Below are 23,558 nucleotides of genomic sequence, written 5' to 3'. Positions count from 1 at the left end.
CAATGAATCATAATAGTGGTAGATTTCATTATTTTCCATGCAAAATAATAGTATCAGTTATTTTACAATGAACTGAATTACAACTGCAACATTACATGAAATAAATGCCTCAACCTTTCCCTTTAATATTATCTGTGCATAAATGTATCAGGAAAAATTCACACAAATTTCTGTAACAATGAGTTTAATTATCTTCAATTCCAATTAGAAATACAAGTGGAAAGCATGGTTTCATATCACAATTGTATTAAGCATAGATCTTAATTACAATGTAATAATGCTAATTTTACCAAAGAATATATTGTATCCCAAATGTATGTGTGCAGACGTTGACAGGCTCCATGTATCAGATTGAAACATTGACAACAGATTGAGAAATATACCAGGGAATCATGAAGCAAATTGTTACAGTCCAATTATGATCGGCCTTGAATTATGAAGAGACATAGCCATTCATCGTAATTTGAAGATTCTTATCCTTCAAGTGCTGCATAATAATCCATATGCCTCATAGTCAACTCAGCAAAGGGAGCATGTAGTATAAGAAAATAACTGCAGATGCTGGTACAAATCGATTTATTCACAAAATGCTGGAGTAACTCAGCAGGTCAGGCAGCATCTCGGGAGAGAAGGAATGGGTGACGTTTTGGGTCGAGACCCTTCTTCAGAAAGGGAGCATGTATTCCTTTTGATCCTCTCCATTTCACAGTTCTAATCTACATAATACTGTCTTCCCTAAAGAGGCTGCACAAATAATCTGCTTCACCTTCCTTAAGATAATTACTTAAGGGTCCTGTTGTGATATTGCTGGGACTACTTTGTGTGTCCAAGAACTACTTTGTATGGCTGTGTATATAAGTGATGGGTGTGATTAGGCGGTCACTCTGGATCCAGGCGGCCTTGGAATAAACAGCCTGGAGTACAAGCTGCACCATGATAACATCTTAAACATGTGCCCTCGTGGTCCGTCCAGAGTCACAACAAAGGTACAACAGGTACCGGACCACGAAGAACAACATGGTGGCAGCAGCTTGGTGTTTCGCCTAGGGAGGGAATGAAGCATGCCCGAGCAGAAAAGGTTAAAAAGAAGAAAAAAAAGAAAGAAAAAAAAGCCGTGAAGGGAAACGAAACAAAAGAAAAGTTTCCAGCTCGGTACGGGACGTTTGGAGTGCATCCCGACAGGGCCAGTGTGAGTTGGTATAGTTACCTGCTCAGTAGTCGGCGCCGAGTTGCCGACGTGATGCTGCAAGCTGCTGGGGGAGGTGCGTGTAGGCCCACGTCGCGCCCCAGCACCTGTGTAGGCCCGAGATTAGAAGCCTGCGACTGCTTCGCGGGGGAGAGACCGGGAGACCCGACACACACGGAGTGAGTGACCACCTGGAGATGAGTGACCACCCGGAGATGAGTGACCACACGGAGATGAGTGACCACCCGGCGATGAGTGAAATTCCGCAGAGGAGTGACCACCATGATGGGAAAAAAAAAGCAATTGTGTTTAATTGTGTTTAGTTGTGTTATTGGTTTTGTTTGCAAAAAGCAATGGTGTTTTGGTTTTGTTTGTTAAATATATTTTAGCCCTCGAATGGTAAAGAAAACAATTTTATATAAGACAAGGGGGATGTTGTAATATATAAGACAAGGGGGATGTTGTGATATTGCTGGGACTACTTTGTGTATCCAAGAACTACTTTGTATGGCTGTGTATATAAGTGATGGGTGTGATTAGGTGGTCACTCTGGATGCAGGTGGCCACGGAATAAACAGCCTGGAGTTGAGCTCCAGCAATGTAACCTTTTTATACACGTGTACTTGTGGTCCGTCCAGAGTCACTAAAGGTACAACAGGTACTGGACCACAAAGTACAACAGGTCCCTCTTCAATGTGTGTGTGTGTATATCTATATATATATATATATAACAAATAACCTTTTGCCCCGAAGCATCAATGCTCAATGGTTTCAAATTGTTTAAGTTTAGAGAGAGAGTACAGTTGGCTCCATATAAGATTTAAATTGCACAAACTGCAATTGTACATAAGTAGCCTGCATAGCTCTTAATCCAGGGATGTTTCTATGGAATCTTATTAATGCCAACACCTAAATCTTTCACAAGCATTCTTATTATTGGTTTTTGGATATGTGCCTTCAGGGAACAACGTGACATAGACTCTTAATATTATTTTATCTCTTCTTGAGGCATACCACCCAGCATTGTAGTTGGTACTGGAGCTAATTTTGTGCCTGAAGGCTTTTTGCAACAAAAAAAAAAGGAATGAAGGCGTTAACAACTAACGGTAAGTCATCGGACATGACCAATGTATCATTCTTGAATGTGAAGCCAAATCTCCTCGGCTTTGCTCTACATAATCATTATCGTAAATCTTGTCATTTACATTAATGATCTGGATGATGGTGTGGCAAATTGGATTAGTAAATATGCAGATGATACTAAGATAGGTGGTGTAGTTAGTAATGAAGTAGAGTTTCAAAGTCTACAGAGAGACTTGCGCCTTTTGGAAGGGTGGGCTGAAAGATGGCAGATGGAGTTTAATGCTGATAAGTGTGAGGTGCTGCATTTTGGTAGGACAAATCAAAATAGGACGTACAGGGTAAATGGTAGGGAATTGAGGAATGCAGTGGAACAGAGGGATCTGGGAATAACTGTGCATTGTTCCCTGAAGGTGGAACCTCATGTGGATAGGGTGGTGAAGGATGCATTTGGTATGCTTGCCTTTATAAATCAGAGCATCGAGTATAGAAGTTGGGATGTGATGTTGAAATTGTACAGGGCATTGGTGAGGCCGAATCTGGAGTATGGTGTGCAGTTCTGGTCACCAAATTATAGGAAAGATGTCGACAAAATGGAGAGGGTACAGAGGAGATTTACTAGAATGTTGCCTGGGTTTCAGCACTTAAGCTACAGAGGGAGGTTGAACAGGTTGGGTCTTTATTCTTTGGAGCGTAGAAGGTTGAGGGGGGACTTGATAGAGGTTTTTTAAATTTTGAGAGGGACGGACAGAGTTGACGTGGGTAGGCTTTTCCCTTTGAGAGTGGAGAAGATTCCAACAAGGGGACATAGCTTCAGAATTGAGGGACAAAAGTTTAGGGGTAACATGAGGGGTGACTTCTTTACTCAGAGGGTGGTGGCTGTATGGAATGGGCTTCCGGTGGAAGTGGTGGAGGCTGGCTCGATTTTATTATTTAAGAGTAAATTGGATAGGTATATGGATAGGAGGGGATTAGAGGGTTATGGTCTGAGTGCAAGTAGATGAGACTAGGTCAGAGAAAGTGGTCGGCGTGGACTGGAAGGGCCGATCGGGCCTGTTTCCGTGCTGTAGTTGTTATATGGTTATATGGTTATATGGTTATATAATCCTGTGCACATGATCACACTCTCTCACACAGTCACATACAAAAACATGCATGTAAATACAAAAGGATGCATGTCTGCACATTCACATGAATGCACGAGATACACAGCAAAAATGTGCGTGAGTGAGTCTAATACACACTTGCATACACTGTACACATGAATTAAAAAACTCAGATGAACAAATGCACACTTGTATGTGTATCCGCACACATAAAAAGTTATTCATGTGCAGAACACAAGTGCACACAAACATACGCACACATAGGTATGTGCACACATACTGCCTGTAGCCATGATTTGCATCTTTATCCTTCACTCTTTGGATCTCTGATTTCCAACGATGATGCAATTTGTCCTAAATCAACCACATTGAAGTGGTCGCCAAAAACATTAACACCTCTACTTCCACAGAAAACAAATAAATGTCAGCATATCTCCAACAACCTCTACAGATGCATCCATCAGGTTGTATATTAGCTTTGTTTGGTAACAGTGCTGCCTAAGACCTCAAGAAATTCCAGAGTGGGGGATGTAGACCAGCTTTTACAGAAGCTGTCCTCCTCACCATTCACTTCATCTACACTTCAAACTGCCTCACGAAGTGGCCAATATAACCAAGGCCCTTTTCACTCCGGTCATTCCCTCTTCTTCTCTCTCCCCTCAGATAGGAAATATAAAAGTTTGAAAGCATGTACCATCAGAGTCGGGAATAGTTTGTTCCCCGCTGTTATCAGGCTACTGAACAATCCTCTTTAAAGACAGGGTGTGGTCCCAATCTTCCAATTTACCTCTGTGTAGGTGTAGGACTGACTTATTTTCTGTAACCTCAATGCCATAGTGCTGTAAAACTATATTTAGCACTCTGATATTTTTCTATTTGGGCTATTGCTGTACGTGTATGGCTCGGTTGATTTGATGTATAGTATGATTTGTTCAAACTGGATTGCATGCACACAAAAGGTTTCCACTGTATCTCAGTACACATGGCAATAATAAACCAATACAATACCAATACACAGACTGCTCTTTCTGGAATTATTTTCCAAGGGCTGTTTGCTCTGCTATCTCTTTCATTGCCTTATCATATCATATCATATCATATATATACAGCCGGAAACAGGCCTTTTCGGCCCTCCAAGTCCGTGCCGCCCAGCGATCCCCGTACATTAACACTATCCTACACCCACTAGGGACAATTTTTACATTTACCCAGCCAATTAACCTACATACCTTGAAAGTCTTCTGAGCAGATTATGACACTGCTGGCTATTTCTAGTGTCCTCCTCTGATAAATAAAAATATATTTCCTTGCTGCAGTAAACTGTGATGAGTAATTCATAACAATAGTGCCAATATAAGTGGTACATGGGGTTGTGTCTTTCCCTGACTACCCAGAGTTACAAATGACCAGTCTTTGATTTGCTGCAGAGTGTGCAGAAGCCCTGACTGGGGATTTTAATAAATGGCTGATGATTACTTACTCAATGTGAAAATCCTTAATGTTGCTTCTGCAATAAACAGATGACACATTGAAACTCTTCATTTTTTCTTGCACTCTGCATGCACTGAGTGGAGGATTATCATGTGTAATTCTGATTATTATTATGAATGGCAAATTATATGCATTAAATTGATTTCAGTTACTTATAGTAATATGGTCAATGGCCTTGATTAACAGAGAATCTCTACAACACTGACTGGGAATTGCATGACCATCAATAAGCATCACTTTTGTTGGTCATTTTTGCTCAAACACATTTTGAGATTGTATTAGTTGATCAAATTACATTTCAAAATAACATCTTCCAAAGGCGAATTATATTAAGACTTGAAGGAGAGAAATGGGGAGAAAAGCTAGTTGAGAGGAAGTGAACAACATGGTCCAGAGACCATGATCTCAATGACCTCTTTCCATGGTCTAGATTTTAATGATTTATGAACCATTGCTCCATTTCCACCCACTTCCTGCAAGGTTGGCTGATAGGTAAAATGGCAACTGTAAATTACATGTTACTGTAGGTAAGTTGCAAAAAGCACCAAACGGATTTGATGGGGAAATGTGAGAATATGTTGCAAATGTAATAAGGAGAAAGGGATGGGAATAATTGGATTGTTCTCCTGGGAGCTGGCAATGGCCAATTTATCTCCCAATGGTTGAATGACCTCCTTACAAATTCAAATTTAGTAAAGATAATATAATGGAGCCCACACACTTATCTCTGTAAAAGGATAAGGTTTTGGGATTGCCATGACTTTCCACCAATTTGAATACTTTCACAACAAAGGTGGATAATTCAACATGGCCTGACCAAGTACATTCTCAGATCTTGTGGAAAGCAAGGGATGAAATTGCATATGTCCTTGCACAAACATTTGCATCATCTTTAGCCACAAGTGAAGTTATGGAAGACTGGAGGGTGACTAATGTTCTACCATTATTTGAAAAGGGCAGCAAGAACAAACTAAGGAACTACATGCTGGTGAGCCTGATGTCAATGGCGGGACAATTTTTGGAAGGGATTCTTAGGAACAGGATATACTAGCTTTTGGATAGCCATGGGCTGATTATGAATAGTTCTCATGTCTTTGTGTAATTTAAGTCTTTAGTTTTAATGAAACAGCATGGAAGAAGGCGTTTTGACTCAACAAGTCCACACTGACCAGTGATCACCCATACACTAGTTCTATCCAATATGCTAAGGACAATTCATGGAAGCCAATTAACCTATTGGGTTAATGGCTTTGGATGTGGGAGGAAACCAGAGCACTGGAGAAAAGTCTTGTCTCACAAATCTGATGGTGTTTTCAAGAGGTCACAAAATGGATTGATAAGAGCATTACATGGACTGTATGTCTCTATGGTCTATATAAACTTGAGTGAGGCTTTTGACAAGCTCTCATGTGTAGGCTACTCTGGAACATTAGATCACATGGAATCCAAGGTGATCTAGCCAATTGAAGTCAAAGTTGGTTTGGAGAAAGGAGTCAAAGAGTTCTCATGCAGGGTTATTTTTCTGAATAGAGGCCTGTGATTAGTGGTGTGCTGTTTGTTACATGCATTAATGATTTAGATGATAATGTAGTTAACATCGAAGGTATCACAAAAAGCTGGAGTAACTCAGCGGGTCAGGCAGCATCCCAGGAGAGAAGGAATGGGCGACGTTTTGGGTCGAGACCCTTCTTCAGACCATTCCTTCTCTCCTAAGAAGCTCCCTGACCCACTGAGTTACTGCAGCTTTTTGTGATACCTTCGATTTGTACCAGCATCTGCAGTTATTGTCCTACATGTAGTTAACATTGTTATTAAATTTACAGATTGCACCAAATTAGGTAATGTGATAGACATTGACGAAAGTTTTTTAAGTTTACAACAAGATCTAGATCAGTTAGGAAGGTGGGCCAATGAATGGCAAACGGAATCTAACGCTGACAAGCGTGAGTTGCACTTGGATATGTCAAATGATTGCAGAACTTTCACAGTAAATGGTAGATCCCTGGAGAATGTTGCAGAAAACGCAGAGAGATTTGAGAGTACTGGTGCATGAGTACAAGTGATTCAAGTGAACAGTCTGCTGAAGAAGATGTTTGGCATGCTTGGCCTCATTGGAAAGGGTTTTTGAACAAAAGGTGGGAAATCGTGATGCAGCTGCACGTCGTTGTGGAGACCAAACAGAGTGGTGTGCACAGTTCTGGTTACTGGCTATAGGAAAGTTGTCATTAAGTTGGAAAGGGCGCAAAAGAGATTCACTAGAATGTTACCTGGGCTTGTGGCCTTGAATTGTAAGGATAGGTTGGATAGCTACAATTTGTTTTCCTTTGGATTGTAAGAGGCTGATGGTTATCTTATTGAGGTGTTCAAGATCATAATTAAACACTCAGTCTTTCTTCCAGGACAAAAGATTCAAAAACTACTGGGCATAAGATTGTAGATTAGAGGATTTAAGATTTAAGAGGAACCTCAGGGGAAAGCTTTCCACTCAGAGGGTAAACCATATCTGGAACCATCTTCCAAAATTTTTTTTAGAAGCAGATAAAATTATGACTATCAAAAGACATTTAGACAGATATATGGATGGGAAGTGTTTGGAAGGATATGTTCCAAATGCACGCACATGGGAGTAGCTCAATATGCTAGTTTGGTTGGCATGGACAAGCTGGGCAGAAAGACCTGCTTCTGTACTGCTTTGTGACTCTCAATAGTCTCTCTATTTTTTCCTGTTATCTGATATTTTAAACTTGTCAAGGTAATTAATAAGGATTATGATACTGAAATTTGAACAGGCATCTTAATATAATAAACTAGTTGTAGTTTTTTTTTCTGTGCCCATAATGTTCCATATGTGGACTATAATTGCATTAAGGATACTTATGAGACTGCCCTATTCAATAAATAATTGAATTCAGATATGACCTTCATTTTATTTGTACATGAACTGCTCTAAAATAAGAACTGGTGCAGATTTCATCTCTCATGATTCATATTTCTTTCACTTAAATTTGGCATTAAATTGAATTGTGGTTTGTTTTCAATATCTGCCAGTAATTTATACCTCCAGATTTGAACGGCATTTGATGCTGCTCCTTGCAGTTACAGTGACCCAAGTCTGATCCTGACCTCCAGTATTGTTTGTGTGGCATTTGCACCTTCCCTTTGTGACCATGTGGTCTTCTGTTGCGTTCTCTGCCCTCCACTAACACCCCAAAAAATGAACTGAAAGGTGAATTGGCTACTGTCAGTGCAGGTAAGTTGCAAATATAATTAAATGAGATTTGATGGTTATATGAGAATCAGAATACGTTGGAAAGTCTGTACAAAGAAATAAGAGGATGGGAATAATAGGACTACTCCCCACCCTCACCCTGGAGCTGGCCTGAACACGATGGACTGAATGGCATCCTTATGAAAATAATTAAAATGAGATAAGCTGATATAATGGAGCAACCGCTAAATTACATTTAATGGTTTACAAGGCGATAGAAATACCTTGGAATCGATCCAACGGATCCTTGGTTAGCATTGAAAAAGATATGGCTGTCACTGAAGTTGAAAGCAAATGGAATATATTAAGGTGAATTATGTGCAATTTTTCTTAAGTGAAGTGGACCTTTTGATATTTCTGACAATTCCAATCATGATTAATTGTAACATCTTTGACACTTTTAATCATAATTAACCATGTGTCTACCTACTGGCAAATCGATGACTAATCTAAATGTGAAATAGTGAAAATATAATTTTCAATGCCATCAAAATGTTCTTGTGCTACTGTTGAGGACTTCTGCACTTCTGCAGTAGTAATTCTGGAGGGCATCTATCTATATACATTTTAATACAAAAATAATTTCTCATTTTTTGGCCAAAATTGTCTGACCTGATTGCTCACTCTGCATCATTGGGATTATTGCAGGTTCTTAATAATACTGGCTGGGAAAACTGGCTGATGCTTCCTTCTGCTTGCCTATTCTGAAATCCACTCTTACTGGTATTAATCCTAGCCTAACAGATAGAATCCTGAAACCCTGAAAGGATCTTTCCCTTTTGCTGTTCCAATTATTCTCTTCATTATAAAAATCGCTGCTTAATTCTCATGCAATAAGATGCTTAACAGGATTAAAAAGGAGCCCGTTCCTGACTTTTAATGCATGGCATCATTTTGCTATTTTCTTGTTGTCCTGATCACTGGAAATGCTCAGAGGTGATGAGATGAGTAAATGGATAGGATGTGAGGAACCAGAGCCTGCAGCTGCTACCTGAGATTGGACCAGCACGCAATGAAAACGATGGTGAGCTGATTCTTGAAGCAGCAGGGATTTGAGAGTTTAAGTGATTATGACTACATGTGTGCTCACAAATCTGAGTTTGCCCAATCTTACGTTTGTTTGTCAAATGTGAAGCGACAGCAACAGATATCCAGTTCCATAGACTAATTTTTATTGCTGTTGCAACTAGTCAATAATGTGACACTTTTATCACATCACCACTTTAAAGGGAACAAGAAGGAAACAATAAACAACTTGCACGTGAAGCAGCCTGTTAATAGAAAGGTCATCTTGTGAGTGACATTTACAAAAAAATGTTTAAAAATTCTGCACCAAATATGGAAAAGATAGGATAAAGAGATTATTGATTCCGACAGCACAAAAGGAGGCCATTGATTTGCTACGCTGACTCCTTGAAAGAATTATGCAATGTATTATGTTTACAAAAGCAAAAAAAAAAACCACAAGGTGCTTGAAGAACTTTGTGGTGCGGGCAACAACCGTGGAAAAAATTGGACGGATGACATTTTGGGTCAGGATCCTTCTTTGGAGTCGTTAGTCTGAAGCAACGTCCTGCCTTGAAACGTTGTCTGCCCATTTCTCTCCAAAGATGCTCCTTGTCCCGCTGAGTTCCTCCAGCACGTTGATTTTTCCTCAAATTTGCAACATCTGCAATCACTTATGACTTAGCTTTTCTTTTATTCGTTTTATAATCTGTGTGTCGGCTTAAATGTCAACATTTAGTGGACAACTCAACGTAACCCTGTGAAGGTGACGATGAGCTGCCTCATTAAGTTGCTGCTGTTGTTGTAGTGAATATGCTTCCACAGGGATATGGAATGGGAGTTCTAGAGTTTAGACTGAGTAACAATGAAGGATGAGCATTATATTTCACTGGATCTCGGTACATTTCCAAGGTGGGAGCGTGTACGAATTGGAAGGGAACCTGCAAGCGGTGTTATTTGCATTTATCATAAATTTGGAAGATGCTGTTGGAGTGACCTGAATGAGTCATTACAATCTGTTTTGTACCCACAGTGTGCTGGCGATCTATGTGTACTCCCTCTATTTGGAGAGGCTCACTGTATGGTACATTGGCGATTCAAATATTAATGCCAGCTCATGCCTGAACATTGTCCATATCATGCTGCAGCAAGCATTCCTAATCACAAAGCTTGGCATTTTTTCCTCTCTTTCGTGACCTCCAAGTTCTTTCTCTAATTTTCTTAAACTCACAGCTCCAGTGAATCAAGTTTGATCCTGACTTCCAGTGCTGTGTGTGTGTGTGTGTGTGTGTGTGTGTGTGTGTGTGTGTGTGTGTGTGTGTGTGTGTGTGTGTGTGTGTGTGTGTGTGTGTGTGTGTGTGTGTGTGTGTGTGCGTACGTGTGCTGGTGCGTGTGTGCGAGAGCGTGTGTATGTGCGTCCGCCTGTGCATGTATGCTTGCGTGCGTGGTGTTTGTATGGTCTCTCTGTGATCACTTGGGTTTCCCCAGTGCTCCAGTTTGATCCCACATCCCAAAGATGTGCTAGGAGGTTATTAGCCTCTGTAAATTATCTCATGGGGGAGTTGGTAGACATGTGAGAGAGAATAGGTTATAGGAAAATAAGTGAGGAAACAGATTGATGGGATTGCTCTGAGAGCCAGCATGGACTCAATAGTTTGAATGGTCTCTTTCTCGGTTGAAAGAATATGAGGTAATACATTTACAGTGAAGTGTAGTTTAACTGTACTATCTGCCAACTCTATTTTACTGTATGGATGATATCTCATTTCACATTTTGAATTACACGACTGAAAAAAAGCGTGCATTAAAATGCACATTACAAACAAGTGTTTACAGTGCATCCATTGCTTTAAAATGCATCACTTAAGAGGAACAATAATTTTGCCTGCACGAATTAAAGACTTCAGAAACAATAATTTTGCAATTTACAACACATTATATATAGAGACAAAAAAAGAAGCTAGAAATTACAAATTAATTCATGTGATTAAAAGTTTAATGAGTTTGGATTTGAAGAAACATCTTAAGGGAGAATCTGGAGGTGGAGAAATTGAATAGATAAGGGTGTAATTTCTAGTAATTTAAATATTGGAATTACATTTGTGCCACTTGCAAAGATAGGAAGGAATAGGTGGTGTAGGCAAGCCTACCGTTCATGAAGTCATAAAGTCAATTTGCACAGAAATGGGCTCTTTGGTCTATCATGTCACTGCCAAGCAGATTTCCCATCTACACCAATCCCATTTATCTGCAATAGGATTGTCTCTTATGCATTGACTGTTCAAGTGTGCGCTCAAATATCTCTTAAACTGTATCTGATTTCACCATCTTCTTTGGTAGCACATTTCAAATAAGTACCAGTCACTGTGTAAAAAAAAAACCTACAACTGAGACGTTCCTTTAAATCTCCTACCTTTTCCCTTAAACCTACGTTCTCTTGTTTTAGAAACATAGAAAATAGGTGCAGGAGGAGGCCATTTGGCCCTTCGAGCCAGCATCACCATTCATTCTGACCATGGTTGATCATCCACAATCAGTAACCCATGCCTGCCTTTTCCCCATATACCTTGATTCCGCTAGTAGCCCCGAGAGCTCTATCTAACTCTCTTTTAAATTCATCCAGTGAATTGGCCTCCACTGCCTTCTGTGGCAGAGAATTCCACAAATTCACAACTCTCTGGGTGAAAACGTTTTTCCCATCTCAGTTTTAAATGGTCTCCCCTTTATTCTTAGACTGTGTGGCCCCCTGGTTCTGGACTCCCCCAACATTGGGATATTGTTCCTGCATCCAGCTTGTCCAATCCTTTTATAATTTTATACGTTTCTATAAGATCCCCTCTCATTCTTCTAAATTCCAGTGAAAACAAGCCCAGTCTTTCCAATCTTTCCTCAAATGACAGTCCCACCATCCTGGGGTTTAACCTGGTGAACCTACGCTGCACTGCCTCAATAACAAGGATGTCCTTCCTCAAATTAGGAGTGGGGAGAGAGAGGGGAGAGAGTTTTCTAGGCTAGAGAGGGTTATATAGGGGAGAGGGTTGCACAGGGGACAGACAGGTTTGGTATTTCCCTCCGCCCCCCCCCATTTCTCTCTCTCCCCTTCCCCCCCCTTCCCCCTCCCTCCCTCCCCTTCTCTCTCTCTCTCTCTCTCTCTCTCTCTCTCTCTCTCTCTCTCTCTCTCTCTCTCTCTCTCTCTCTCTCTCTCTCTCTCTCTCGCTCTCTCTCTCTCTCTCTCTCTCTCTCTCCCTCTCTCTCTCCTTCCTCCGCTTCTCTCTCCCTCCCCCTCTCTCTCCCTCCCTCCTCTCTCCCTCCCTCCCCTTCTCTCTCTCCCCTACTCTCTCTCTCCCTCCTCTCTCTCCCCTTCTCTCTCTCCCTCCCTCTCCCCTTCTCTCCCTCCACTTCTTTCTCCCTCTCCCCATCTCTCCCTCTCCCTCTCCGCCTCTCTCTCCCTCTCCCCTTCTCTCTCTCCCCTTCTCTCTCTCCCTCCCCTTCTCCCTCCCCTTCTCCCTCCCCTTCTTCCTCCCCTTCTCTCTCCCCTTCTCTCGCTCTACCCTCTCTCCCTCTCCCCTTCTCTCTCTCCCTCTCTCCCTTCTCTCTCTCCCTCCCCCTCTCCCTCCCTCCCCTCCCCTCTCTCCCTCTCCCCTTCTCTCCCTCCCTCCCCTCTCCCCTTCTCTCTCTCCCTCCATCCCCTCCCCCCTCTCTCCCCCTCCCCCTCCCCCCCTCCCCCCCTCTAATTATGTATTCATCTTTCTGTGACCGGGCTGAAACTAAAAGTTAGAGAGTTACAATCAAACGATTCATCACCGAATCAACACCTTACCAGAGAAAGGGGAGACATGTTCCTTGGAGGGTTTGTTTCTGCTATGTATTTGCTGTGAATAATGTATTAGATAACCTCGCCTGATACTTTCAACTTCATCAGTTCTCTTTAACAATTTACTGGAATCAAAAGAGCAAGGAAGGGTAAAAGGGAAACACAAGAGAGTGCAGATGTTAAAATCTGGGACAAAAATATAAGAGGTAGAAATATAGGCAATGCTTTGTCTTGAATCCCTGCATCAGGTAAAAGGGAAGCTCGATTTTGTTTTCATTCAAGAAGTGGAGGACGAAGGCAGATTAAATGGAGATATTTAAATTAGAAGACAGGGGAGAAACTGTTTCTGCTGACATTAAATTTACTATTGATTAGACATAGTTATAGAGACATTGATTAGGACAGCAAGGAAACAGGCCTTTCATCTGTGCTGACCAATGAACACCATTTACACAACTCCTTCCTATTTTATTCTCCCCATATTCTTATCAACTTCACCCCTCCCCCAGATTCTATTCCTCACTACACACTACATAAAATTGAGCTCCATTTACTTCATATTAGGACCATCCAAATGGCTCTCAATGTTATGTGGAGGATCAAGCAGATTATGTCATGTCCATAACCACTAAGTTAATGGCTTACTCTTGCTTTTATTTCCTATGTTTTAATATGCACAAAGACTAATAAGTGTATCCCAAACCGAAACTTACTTACATTACCAAGAAAGATACTACTGCATACCAATGAAATTAATGTACTCTTCTATTTTTTGCATTCCCTCCGGTTTTAAATCAAGACCAAACTTATTTGTCATAAATTATAAAACGGGCTAGGCGACAGCTGTGGAAAGCAAAACAGAGTTAGCATTTCACATCCGAGATCTTTTCATTAAAAATGTTTTCCAATTAGCTGATTAATATTTTTGCAGTTGCATTAATTAAATGTTTCTATGTTGTCACTCCAACGTTTATCCAAGAACATGGTTTAGTACAAAGCAAATAAGAGAGACAATTACATTTCTATTCACTGCAGTAATTCACAAAAAAATTATATACAGATGTGTTTATCAGAAACTTATACTCAAATTTGAAAAGCTCAGGTCAGTGTAAATTCTGAAAACAACTTATTTTTTAAAATATTCAGCTACCTTGAATGTGTACAATAGAACTTACATCCTAAATATTTCTGCCACTCTATCTCTCTTTCTCACTCCTTAAATCTTCCTTTTTTCACTCAGCTATTGATCATTTGTTGTGCCCTTCCCACCCCGTCTCCCTCCTCCCACTGGAGCTCAGTGTCAGACTAATTTGGACATGTAACTGTATCTTCCTGTGAGTGGTTATGTTAGTGTGAGGTTAAGATTGCGCACCTAGACTATGACTCCTGTCAGTGGTATTACCCTAATCAGTGTGGAAAGATGCAAAGCCGAATGTAGACGACTGCACAAAACAAAAATGTGCTTCACAACCCACCGTCTAAATGGAAGCTGTTTTCTCACTTTCCATTTGTATAGCCTGGCCCATCAAGGTGTGAAGTTACTGCTTAATCTAGATCCGTGATTTCAGTTAGCCTGGTTGTCTAGCGCCTGAAGTGCATTGGCTGCGTCCCAATAAGGTCCATAAGCTTTAAGACCCATTCATGAAATAGGTTACAGGAAATGTCTTGCTTAGTCAAAGCTAACACCACTTTAGTGCCTGATCTTACTTGTCACATGCAAATTGGAGGAACCACATATCTCACTCGGGCAGCTTACAACCCAACGGTATTAATATTGATTTCTCTAACTTCAAGTAACCCTTGCTTTCCATCTCTCCATCCCTCCCCATCCTAGTTCTCCAACCAGTCTGACCGTCCTTCTGATTAAATCTTATCATTATATATCTTGTTGTCATCTTCCCCTAGCTAACAATGATCTAGTCTACATTTTCCTTGAACTTTGTCCCCTTTGATATCCTGTCTTCACACCTTACCCTTCCATGTCTCTGTGTCTCTCCCTCCCCTGACCCTCAGTCTAAAGAAGAATCTTGGCCCAAAATGTCACACAAACCTTCTGTCCACAGATGCTTCCTGTCCCGCTGTTACTCCAGCATTTTGTGTCTATCTTCGGTGTAAACAGGCATCTGCAGTTCCTTCCTAAGCTCAATAACGGGGTGATGATATCAAATTCTGCTATGCCATTTCTCTCTAACCTGAACAAATACTCTCTGATAACTGTCCATGCCATTAAACCACCCTCTCCCCTTTTCCAGAAGCTGACACCGAACTAATTTGTCCTCCTATCACCCGACTTTCTTCTTTAAATCTTTTCAGATATGACCATCCTGAAATAATGATCGGAAAATAACGGTCACTCAGGTTCGAACCAGTCATGTGTCATACATGAATAATTGCTGATGAACAACGCAAAGATTAATTGTTCAAATTATTCAAACAAATCTGACATCTTGAGTAATGGAGTAGAATTTCATAACAAACTGCTCCAGCAAGTTTTGTTATCAGCTGACAAATGATTAAACAATGTGCATTTCTTTATTTAACCTACTCACAAAAAATAATCATTGTGTTAGCAAACATTTACTGTCTAAAGTTCATTGTTCCTCTGGTCTATTCTGTTCTTGCTTTTATAACTGAATCAGATCCACAGCAGAATATCAAGGAAATTCACTTGGCAAACCATGACTGCATCCAATTGGAAAGGATAGCTACCTGGGTAACCCTTGATGTTCTGGCACTGTGTATGTGTGGAACAGTGTGGCAGGAGAAATCTTATCACATCTCGGCACTGTTAGAATCCAAAATATCTATGTGAAGTTACTGAAATCTTATAAAAAAAAGCTACACAAATAAAATGAGAATAAATCTTTATTTCATCTATGTGAACAGGACACATCTCATTCCCAAATAAAATGAAATTGTTTCTGCTCTTAAAACAGTATTGGACTTTGGAGAAATAATTTCAGAATAAGAGGTTAAGACAAAGATGAAGAGTAATATCTTTTCTCAAAACTTTGTTAATCTTTGGAATTCTCTGCCCCAGATAACAGCAGAGGTTGAATCAAATAGTATATTTTAGGCTGAGGGAGATATTTGGAAGGCAAGGGTTTCAGGTGTGTGTGGTTATCAAGCAGGAATCTTTGGCTGAAGCCAGGTTCAGATTACCCATGTTCTTAATGGGTAACGATGCAAGCTGCAGAAGGCTTATGGCCAATTCCTGCTCCTACTTCATCTTTCTGTGCATTGATCTTGTTCCCCAATTTTAACATTACTGCTAGGAATAACTTCAAAATTATATTAATCTTTAACTCAGCCGTGTGAGAGAAATAGCAACTATTTGTGAGTCATTGTGCTCTATACGTTTTGATTAGATAATTTATTACATTTTAATTTGAAATGGTGGAATAATGGTTACCCCAGAACATTGACTCCTGAGCTTCAAGCACATGTCACTTCAGATTTCCCTTCCACTCCACTCAGGCTCCTGTCTCCTAATTCACCCCACCACCCTTTCCTGCATAACAACCCCAGTCCCACTGATTACCTTCCTCACTTGGTGATGTTCAACTCCCTCATGCTTGTACGTTGGAGTTACCCACCTTCTGTTCTCTAGCTGCTTCCCATCCCAACCAAGACCAGATGGGTAGGGAATGCTCTTGGATCATTTAAAAACAGGCCTTAACACTAATTTAGCAAGGCTTACAGGAAGTCATTGTCCATGACCACTGCCACTCCACTGTCCCTAGGTTTTCTGATTGTTTTGAATACGTGCAGGTCTGGATGTTGGGAGAAGGTACTTAATTGGGGTAAAGAAGATTACAATATCATTAGGTTGGAGCTAAGGAGGGTAGATTGGGAGCAATTGTTATTGGGTAAGTCCACAGATGATATGTGAGAGTCATTTAAAGGTGAGCTGATCAAAATGCAGGATCAGCATGTTCCAGTAAGAAGGAGGGATAACAATGGGAAATTGTGTAGGAAAAATATGTGAAGGAAATGTGTAGGCAGTTTACACCCCAGAGGCATGAATATTGACTTCTCTAACTTCAGATAGTTCCTCTGTCCCTCTCTTTCCCCTCCCCTTCCCAGTTCTCCCACTACTCTTCCTGTCTCCTACTACATCCTATCTTTGTCCCACCCCCTCCCCTGACATCAGTCTGAAGAAGGATCTCAACCCAAAACGTCACCCATTCCTTCTCTCCCGAGATGCTGCCTGACCCACTGAATTACTCCAGCATTTTCTGTCTACCAATGGGAAATTGTGGATGGCCAAGGAGGTTGTAAACTTGGTCAGGATGAAAAAGGAGACATATGTCAGGTTTGAAAAAATGGCATCAGGCTTATGAAGAATATAAAGTAAATAGGAAAGAACTCAAAATGGGTGATTAGAATGGCCAAGGGACCATGAAATTTGATTGGCACATCAGATTAAGTGGTGTTTAAGAGGCTTTTAGATAGGCACATGGAGTGCAAGGAATAGAGAGATATGTATCATGTACCGGCAGATGAAATCAGTTGAACCAGGTATCATGTTTGGCTCAAACATTGTGTGCCGAAGGGCCCTTTCATGTTCTGTACTGTTCTATGTTCTATGTCCTGGGGGCGGTGTTGGATTCATGAGAGGTGGTCTTGGAGGGGAGGATACTCCTCAAGCTATGGAGCATCCTAGGCAATACAGCTCACCCCCTCCATGACACACTGGTCAACCTGAGGAGTACCTTCAGCCAACAGACTGGTTCCACCAAGATGCAGGACAGAACGCCACAGGGGGTCTTTCTTCCCTGTGGCTATCAACCTGTAGAACTCCTCCCCCTTTTGTCCTGGGGTAGACTGATTCCCCTTCTTCCTTCCCCCCCCCCCCCCCCCCCAATCATTGCACATCCTTAATCATTTCCATTCGTCACTTTAATTTCATGTTTTATGTATTCTGTGTTTTTATGACTGTTGGCAGATCAATTTCCCTGCTGGGATAAATAAAATGTCATCTTATCATATCTTATCGTATCGTAATGTTCCATGATCTACTGCCCAAATTCACTGTCCCACTACCCTTGTGGGAAGTCAAGCTGACAAACTGCAGCTGAGAGACATCTTTTGTGATTAACTGGACTCTAGTTGACCAGGCCCGAGGTGGTGGACCAGAGGCCACACTCCCTGGAAGGCCCTAATATGCTTTGCTTGCTCATTGTTATGAAGGACTTCTGAACTGTTTCTAAATGTCCCTGAGAGAAATTGTTAAAAACTATCCAAATAGACGTAAGTAATTATTTTAAATTGAATTTAATTAAACACTCATTAAAATGATTAAAATACTCTGAAGCATTAACACAAAGTAAAATAACTCTAGCCTGTTCCACAGGCTCTTTGACTCCATTCAATATACAAACATATGGATTAGGAACAAGAATAGGCCACCGTGATCCCTTGAGCGTGCTCCACTCTTCGAAATAATCACAGCTGATTTGATTGTAACTTTAAATCTACACTATACGGCCTCATCCTGGTAACCTTTCATTGTCTTATTAATGAAGAATCCATCTAATCTTCCTTAAAAATGCTTGAAAATACTCTACTGTTCTCTGGGGAAGACAGTTCTCAAAATGCACACATTAGCGAGATAGAGAATAATGTGCCACGTTTCTGTTTTAAATGGAGGAACCCTGATCATTACACAATGAATAACTGGGGTTACCACTTTCATTACAAGAACACAGGAACATAAGGCATGGGACTAGAAATTGAACACTAAAAAGCCTCTCAATCCTTGACCTGAAACCTCACCCATTTCTTCTCTCCAGAGATGCTGCCTGTCCCGCTGAATTACTCCAGCATTTTGTGTCTACCACCTTTCAATATGATCATAACTGATCTATGTTGGCTTCAACTCCTCATCTATGCCATTTCCCCATTACCTTTATTCCTCAATCTTCCAAATATTTATCCATTTCTGCCTTAAATATATCTAATGATCTGTGGCTCCATTATCCTCGGGGGCAGAGTATTCCAAAGATACACAACCCACTCCATGAATACACTTCGATGCACTGGAATTTAGAAGGATGAGGGGGGATCTTATTGAAACATATAAGATAATTAGGGGATTGGACACATTAGAGGCAGGAAACATGTTCCCAATGTTGGGGGAGTCCAGAACAAGGGGCCACAGTTTAAGAATAATGGGTGGGCCATTTAGAACGGAGATGAGGAAGAACTTTTTCAGTCAGAGAGTGGTGAAGGTGTGGAATTCTCTGCCTCAGAAGGCAGTGGAGGCCAGTTCGTTGGATGCTTTCAAGAGAGAGCTAGATAGAGCTCTTAAGGATAGCGGAGTGAGGGGGTATGGGGAGAAGGCAGGAACGGGGTACTGATTGAGAGTGATCAGCCATGATTGCATTGAATGGCGGTGCTGGCTCGAAGGGCTGAATGGCCTACTCCTGCACCTATTGTCTATTGTCTATTGTCTATGTCAATATTAAATAACTGAGCCCTTGTGTTGCAGCTATCTTCTTGTCATGACTGTCCCACTTGAGAAGGCATCTCAACATCTACCTGGTATCCCTTAGGATATCAAAAGGACCATGGCTTCCATTCTGTAGCTTATTAGTGCACCATTGCTGAGTCTTGGCTAAACCAGTTGCTGGGCAGAAGATCAGATGCTGAAAATCTTTCAGGCTTCTGCATTTTAACAGGCACAGAGGTGATGTCTAGGATATCCTGGGCAAAGACCAGATCAAATATGCAACTCATCTGTGAGGAAGCAGCAACTTATTTGGCTCACCCTCTTCCTGACTGAGTTATTATTCAGCCTCTATGACTTACAACAAAAGCATAACCCTATATTAACATTTTATAAGGCAATATTTTGAGATTCACAGTGCTTTCAATTTCCATTTCATAAATAAAACAGGCATGAAAAAATATTTGGAAAAAAATTAATCACACTGTTCTTGAAAGCATTTATAAAACAGCCTGGAGCAGATGACTTGAATGAATCTATCAGTGATAGGAAGCCTTTTAAACATGCATTAGACAAAATAAATACACATAAAAAACAATGATTTATGTGTATGAGCTATTAAATGTTTTCTTCAGTTGTGATTTAATAGTTCTCATTCATTCTGTTCAAAGGAGTGCAGAAGGCAATCGAGTGTATTGAATCTTTAAAACTTCATAATACTGTGGTTTTGATGTGACAACACATTTCATTGCTACGATTGTGATTATTCCCTGTATTTGGAAGAAGATTGGGCTTGTATACACTGGAATTTAGAACGATGAGTGGGGATCTTATTGAAACATAAAAGATTATTAAGGGATTGGACACGCTAGAGGCAGGAAACATGTTCCCGATTTTGGGGGGTCCAGAACCAGGGGCCACAGTTTAAGAATAAGTGATAGGCCGCCAGCGCTGCCCTCGCAGCTGCGGCTTGCCTGCAGTCCGTTTGTCTTTTGTGCTTTTTGTTGTTTTTGTCTGAATTGTAGTTTAAATATGGTGTAGTGTTTGTATGTTATGTGGGGGGGGGAATGAACGGGAACTGTAACATTGTCTCTCCCGAACGGAGACTCGACCTTTGTTTCTGTGTCGTGTCTCCATTCCCGCTGCGGCCTACCACCGACCATGCACCTGGAGCTGGCGGGCTCCGGCTGGGACTACCTGGGGTTCTGGTTCGCAGAGCCCACGGCCCGGACTCACCACCTGCGGCGCTGGCCGCCTTCGGATGCTGCGGGAGCGGCTGCGACTCGTCTCCGGAGGCTCCGGCCGCGGGCCGCGTGGATATCGGAAGCCCGCAGGCCCCTGGGTGGGGGCCGACATCGGGAGCTCCGGCAGTGGCAGCGACAGCGTCTTCGCCCGCCCCGGATCGCGGGGCTTGGATCGGCCCGCCGCGGACCTTTCACCGTCCGGCGGGGACTTTAATGTCGGGAGCCCCGACCGCCCCGACGTGGTAACTTCAACAGCCTGACCGCGGGAGAAGACGGCAGGGGAAGAGAAAAGACATTCTGGCCTTCCATCACAGTGAGGAGGGACTGGAGGAGACTCACTGTGATGGATGTTTCTTTTGTTTAGTGTTAGTTTGTGATTGTATGTGTTATTGCATTTTTATTGATTATTCTTATTGGTCTTATTGTTGAACTGCGGGTAATGTTTCATTTCACTACACATTTATGTGTATGTGACAAATAAACGACTATTGATTGTTTAGAATGGAGATGAGGAAAATCTTTTTCACCCAGAGAGTTGTGAATCTGTGGAATTCTCTGCCTCAGAAGGCAGAGGAGGCCAATTCTCCGGGTGCTTTCAAAAAAGAGTTTGATAGAGCTCTTAAAGATAGCGGAGTCTAGGGATATGGGGAGAAGGCAGGAATGGGGAACTGATTGTGGATGATCAGCCATGATCACAGTGAATGGTTGTGCTGGCTCAAAGGGCCGAATGGCCTACTCCTGCACCTATTGTCTATTGTCTAAGAGTATAAGGGTCTGGCTTAAACAAATGCAGATCAATTAATAAATGGTAGGGGCATATGCAGGTGAGACTTAGAGTTAAGGGCCTGTCCCACTTTAGGCGATTTTAAGGTGACTGCCGGCGACCGTCAAAGTCGTAGCACATTGCCAAACTTTTCTTTTACCCGACGACAATGACCACGACAATGCCGAGTCAGGTCGGGATTACAGCGTCTTCGGAAACATCGCGAAATTCCCACGCTGTCAATGCTTCTCCGGCGTCCTAATTTTCGCTGAAATCACTGACAAATCGGTAAGTACTTGAGAGTTTTGAACTATAACATCTTGTGTGGGTTACTTAAAACCCAAGCATCACTGTAACAAGGCATAAACTGGATTTACTTCCAGTTTACTAATAGCTGTATTTAAAAAAATAATTTAAAAAGTAGTTAAGTGGATCTTTGTGAAAGGTGTGTGGGCATTCTTTGAAAATGTACGGGAGATGCATATCTGGTTTCTGGGTTGCATATCTGGGTCGGGAGCCCACTTTAAATTGTAATGGCTGATGGCCATAAACATCGCAAAATTCCCACGCTTACCTGACCGTCAAACTGTCGCCTCCAATCTACCTGTCAAATGTCCCGACGGTAAATAAATTCGTTAAACACAAGCAGTTTATGATATTTTGAAATTACTTTACTTATTTTAATATTATGTGCTTCTAAATGCAACTAAGAACCTAGCAAACCTGGGGACAGCATGCGACAGCGCCCGCAATAAGCAACGATACCTGGCGACAAGCCAGCTGTCGCCGAGAAATTTCACTCCGGATGATTTCTCAGTGACGCGCTGAGATCCACTACGATTCTTGGAAGACTCCTCACGATCATGCCCGCGACACCCGGCGAACTGTCGGCGACAGCCTAGTCGCCAGCAGTCGCCTTAAAATCGCCTAAAGTGGGACAGGCCCTTTACAGAAACAACCATTTATATTTGGGTACGCGGCTTTAATTTAGTACTTCACAACATTTGATGCCGTCATTTGATGGGGATATTGCGATAAAACCTTCTTCACTATTATCAGATTACTGAATGGTCCCATCATAAGCTAATGGTGTCATCCCAATCTACTAACCTATCTCATTGCTGCCCTTGCACTTATTTTTTTATTTGCATTTGTTCTTTAGCCTTAACGCTTTAATTCTGAAATATTACAATTCTTACTCGGGTATTTTTCTATTTTTTCCATCTGTTGTACTTGCGTATGGCTTACTGTACTCAGTATGATTCGGATAATGCACAGACATAGTTTTTCACTGTATCGTCTTCCACAATGCAATAATTAACCAATGCTAACGCCAAATGTTTCTTCATAGAAATAAGTATCAGTGTACGACAGTCTGCTTAAATCACAACAGTGTGATTAGATTTAAGGGCCTGTCCCACTTAGGCAATATTTTAGGCGACTGCCGGCGACTGTCAAAGTCGTAGCAGATCGCCAAAATTTTCTTTTACCCTACGACAATAGGCTAATAGTATGAGAGCCAGGAAACACCTGAATTTTCCAAACTGTATTCCCTAAAGTCTGGACCTACACAATTTGAATGCAAAGGGACCATGTTACCCTATCCTATCCTGAAGTCTAGAGACATAATCTAAACAAAGGCTGAGTCACATTGAAGCAGCATTCACTTGACAAAGTTGTGAATCTGTGGAATTCTCTGCCTCAGAAGGCAGTGGAGGTCAATTCTAGATAGAGCTCTTAAGGATGGCTCGAAGGGCCGAATGGCCTACTCCTGCACCTATTGTCTATTGTCAAACAGTAAATCTGGATCAAGAGCAAGAAGTAAGCTCTGCAAGGAACCCAATTGGTCGGACATTTGTGGTGAGAAATGGGCAGGCGATGTTTCGGGTAAGGACCCTTCATCAGACTGATGGGCTAGATAGCTAGACGGTAGATAGGGTAGAAAGAGGTCAGGGGGAAGGGTTGGGGCAAGAGCTGGCACCCTCCCAAGTAGAAGGGTTGATGGGCAGATGAGTCAAGTGAGGGAGAGAGGGGTGGAAATAGTAAATAAGGATGGAGGTGATAAGGGGAGAAGACAAAAGCCTGCAAGTGGTGGAATCAGTTAACAAAAGAAGGTGATGAGTGAAATGTCAAACCAGGTTGGAGGGATG

This window comes from Rhinoraja longicauda, chromosome 7 (genome assembly GCF_053455715.1).
Source record: "Rhinoraja longicauda isolate Sanriku21f chromosome 7, sRhiLon1.1, whole genome shotgun sequence".
NCBI classification, from domain to species: domain Eukaryota; kingdom Metazoa; phylum Chordata; class Chondrichthyes; order Rajiformes; family Arhynchobatidae; genus Rhinoraja; species Rhinoraja longicauda.
This window is presented reverse-complemented; position numbering follows the sequence as displayed.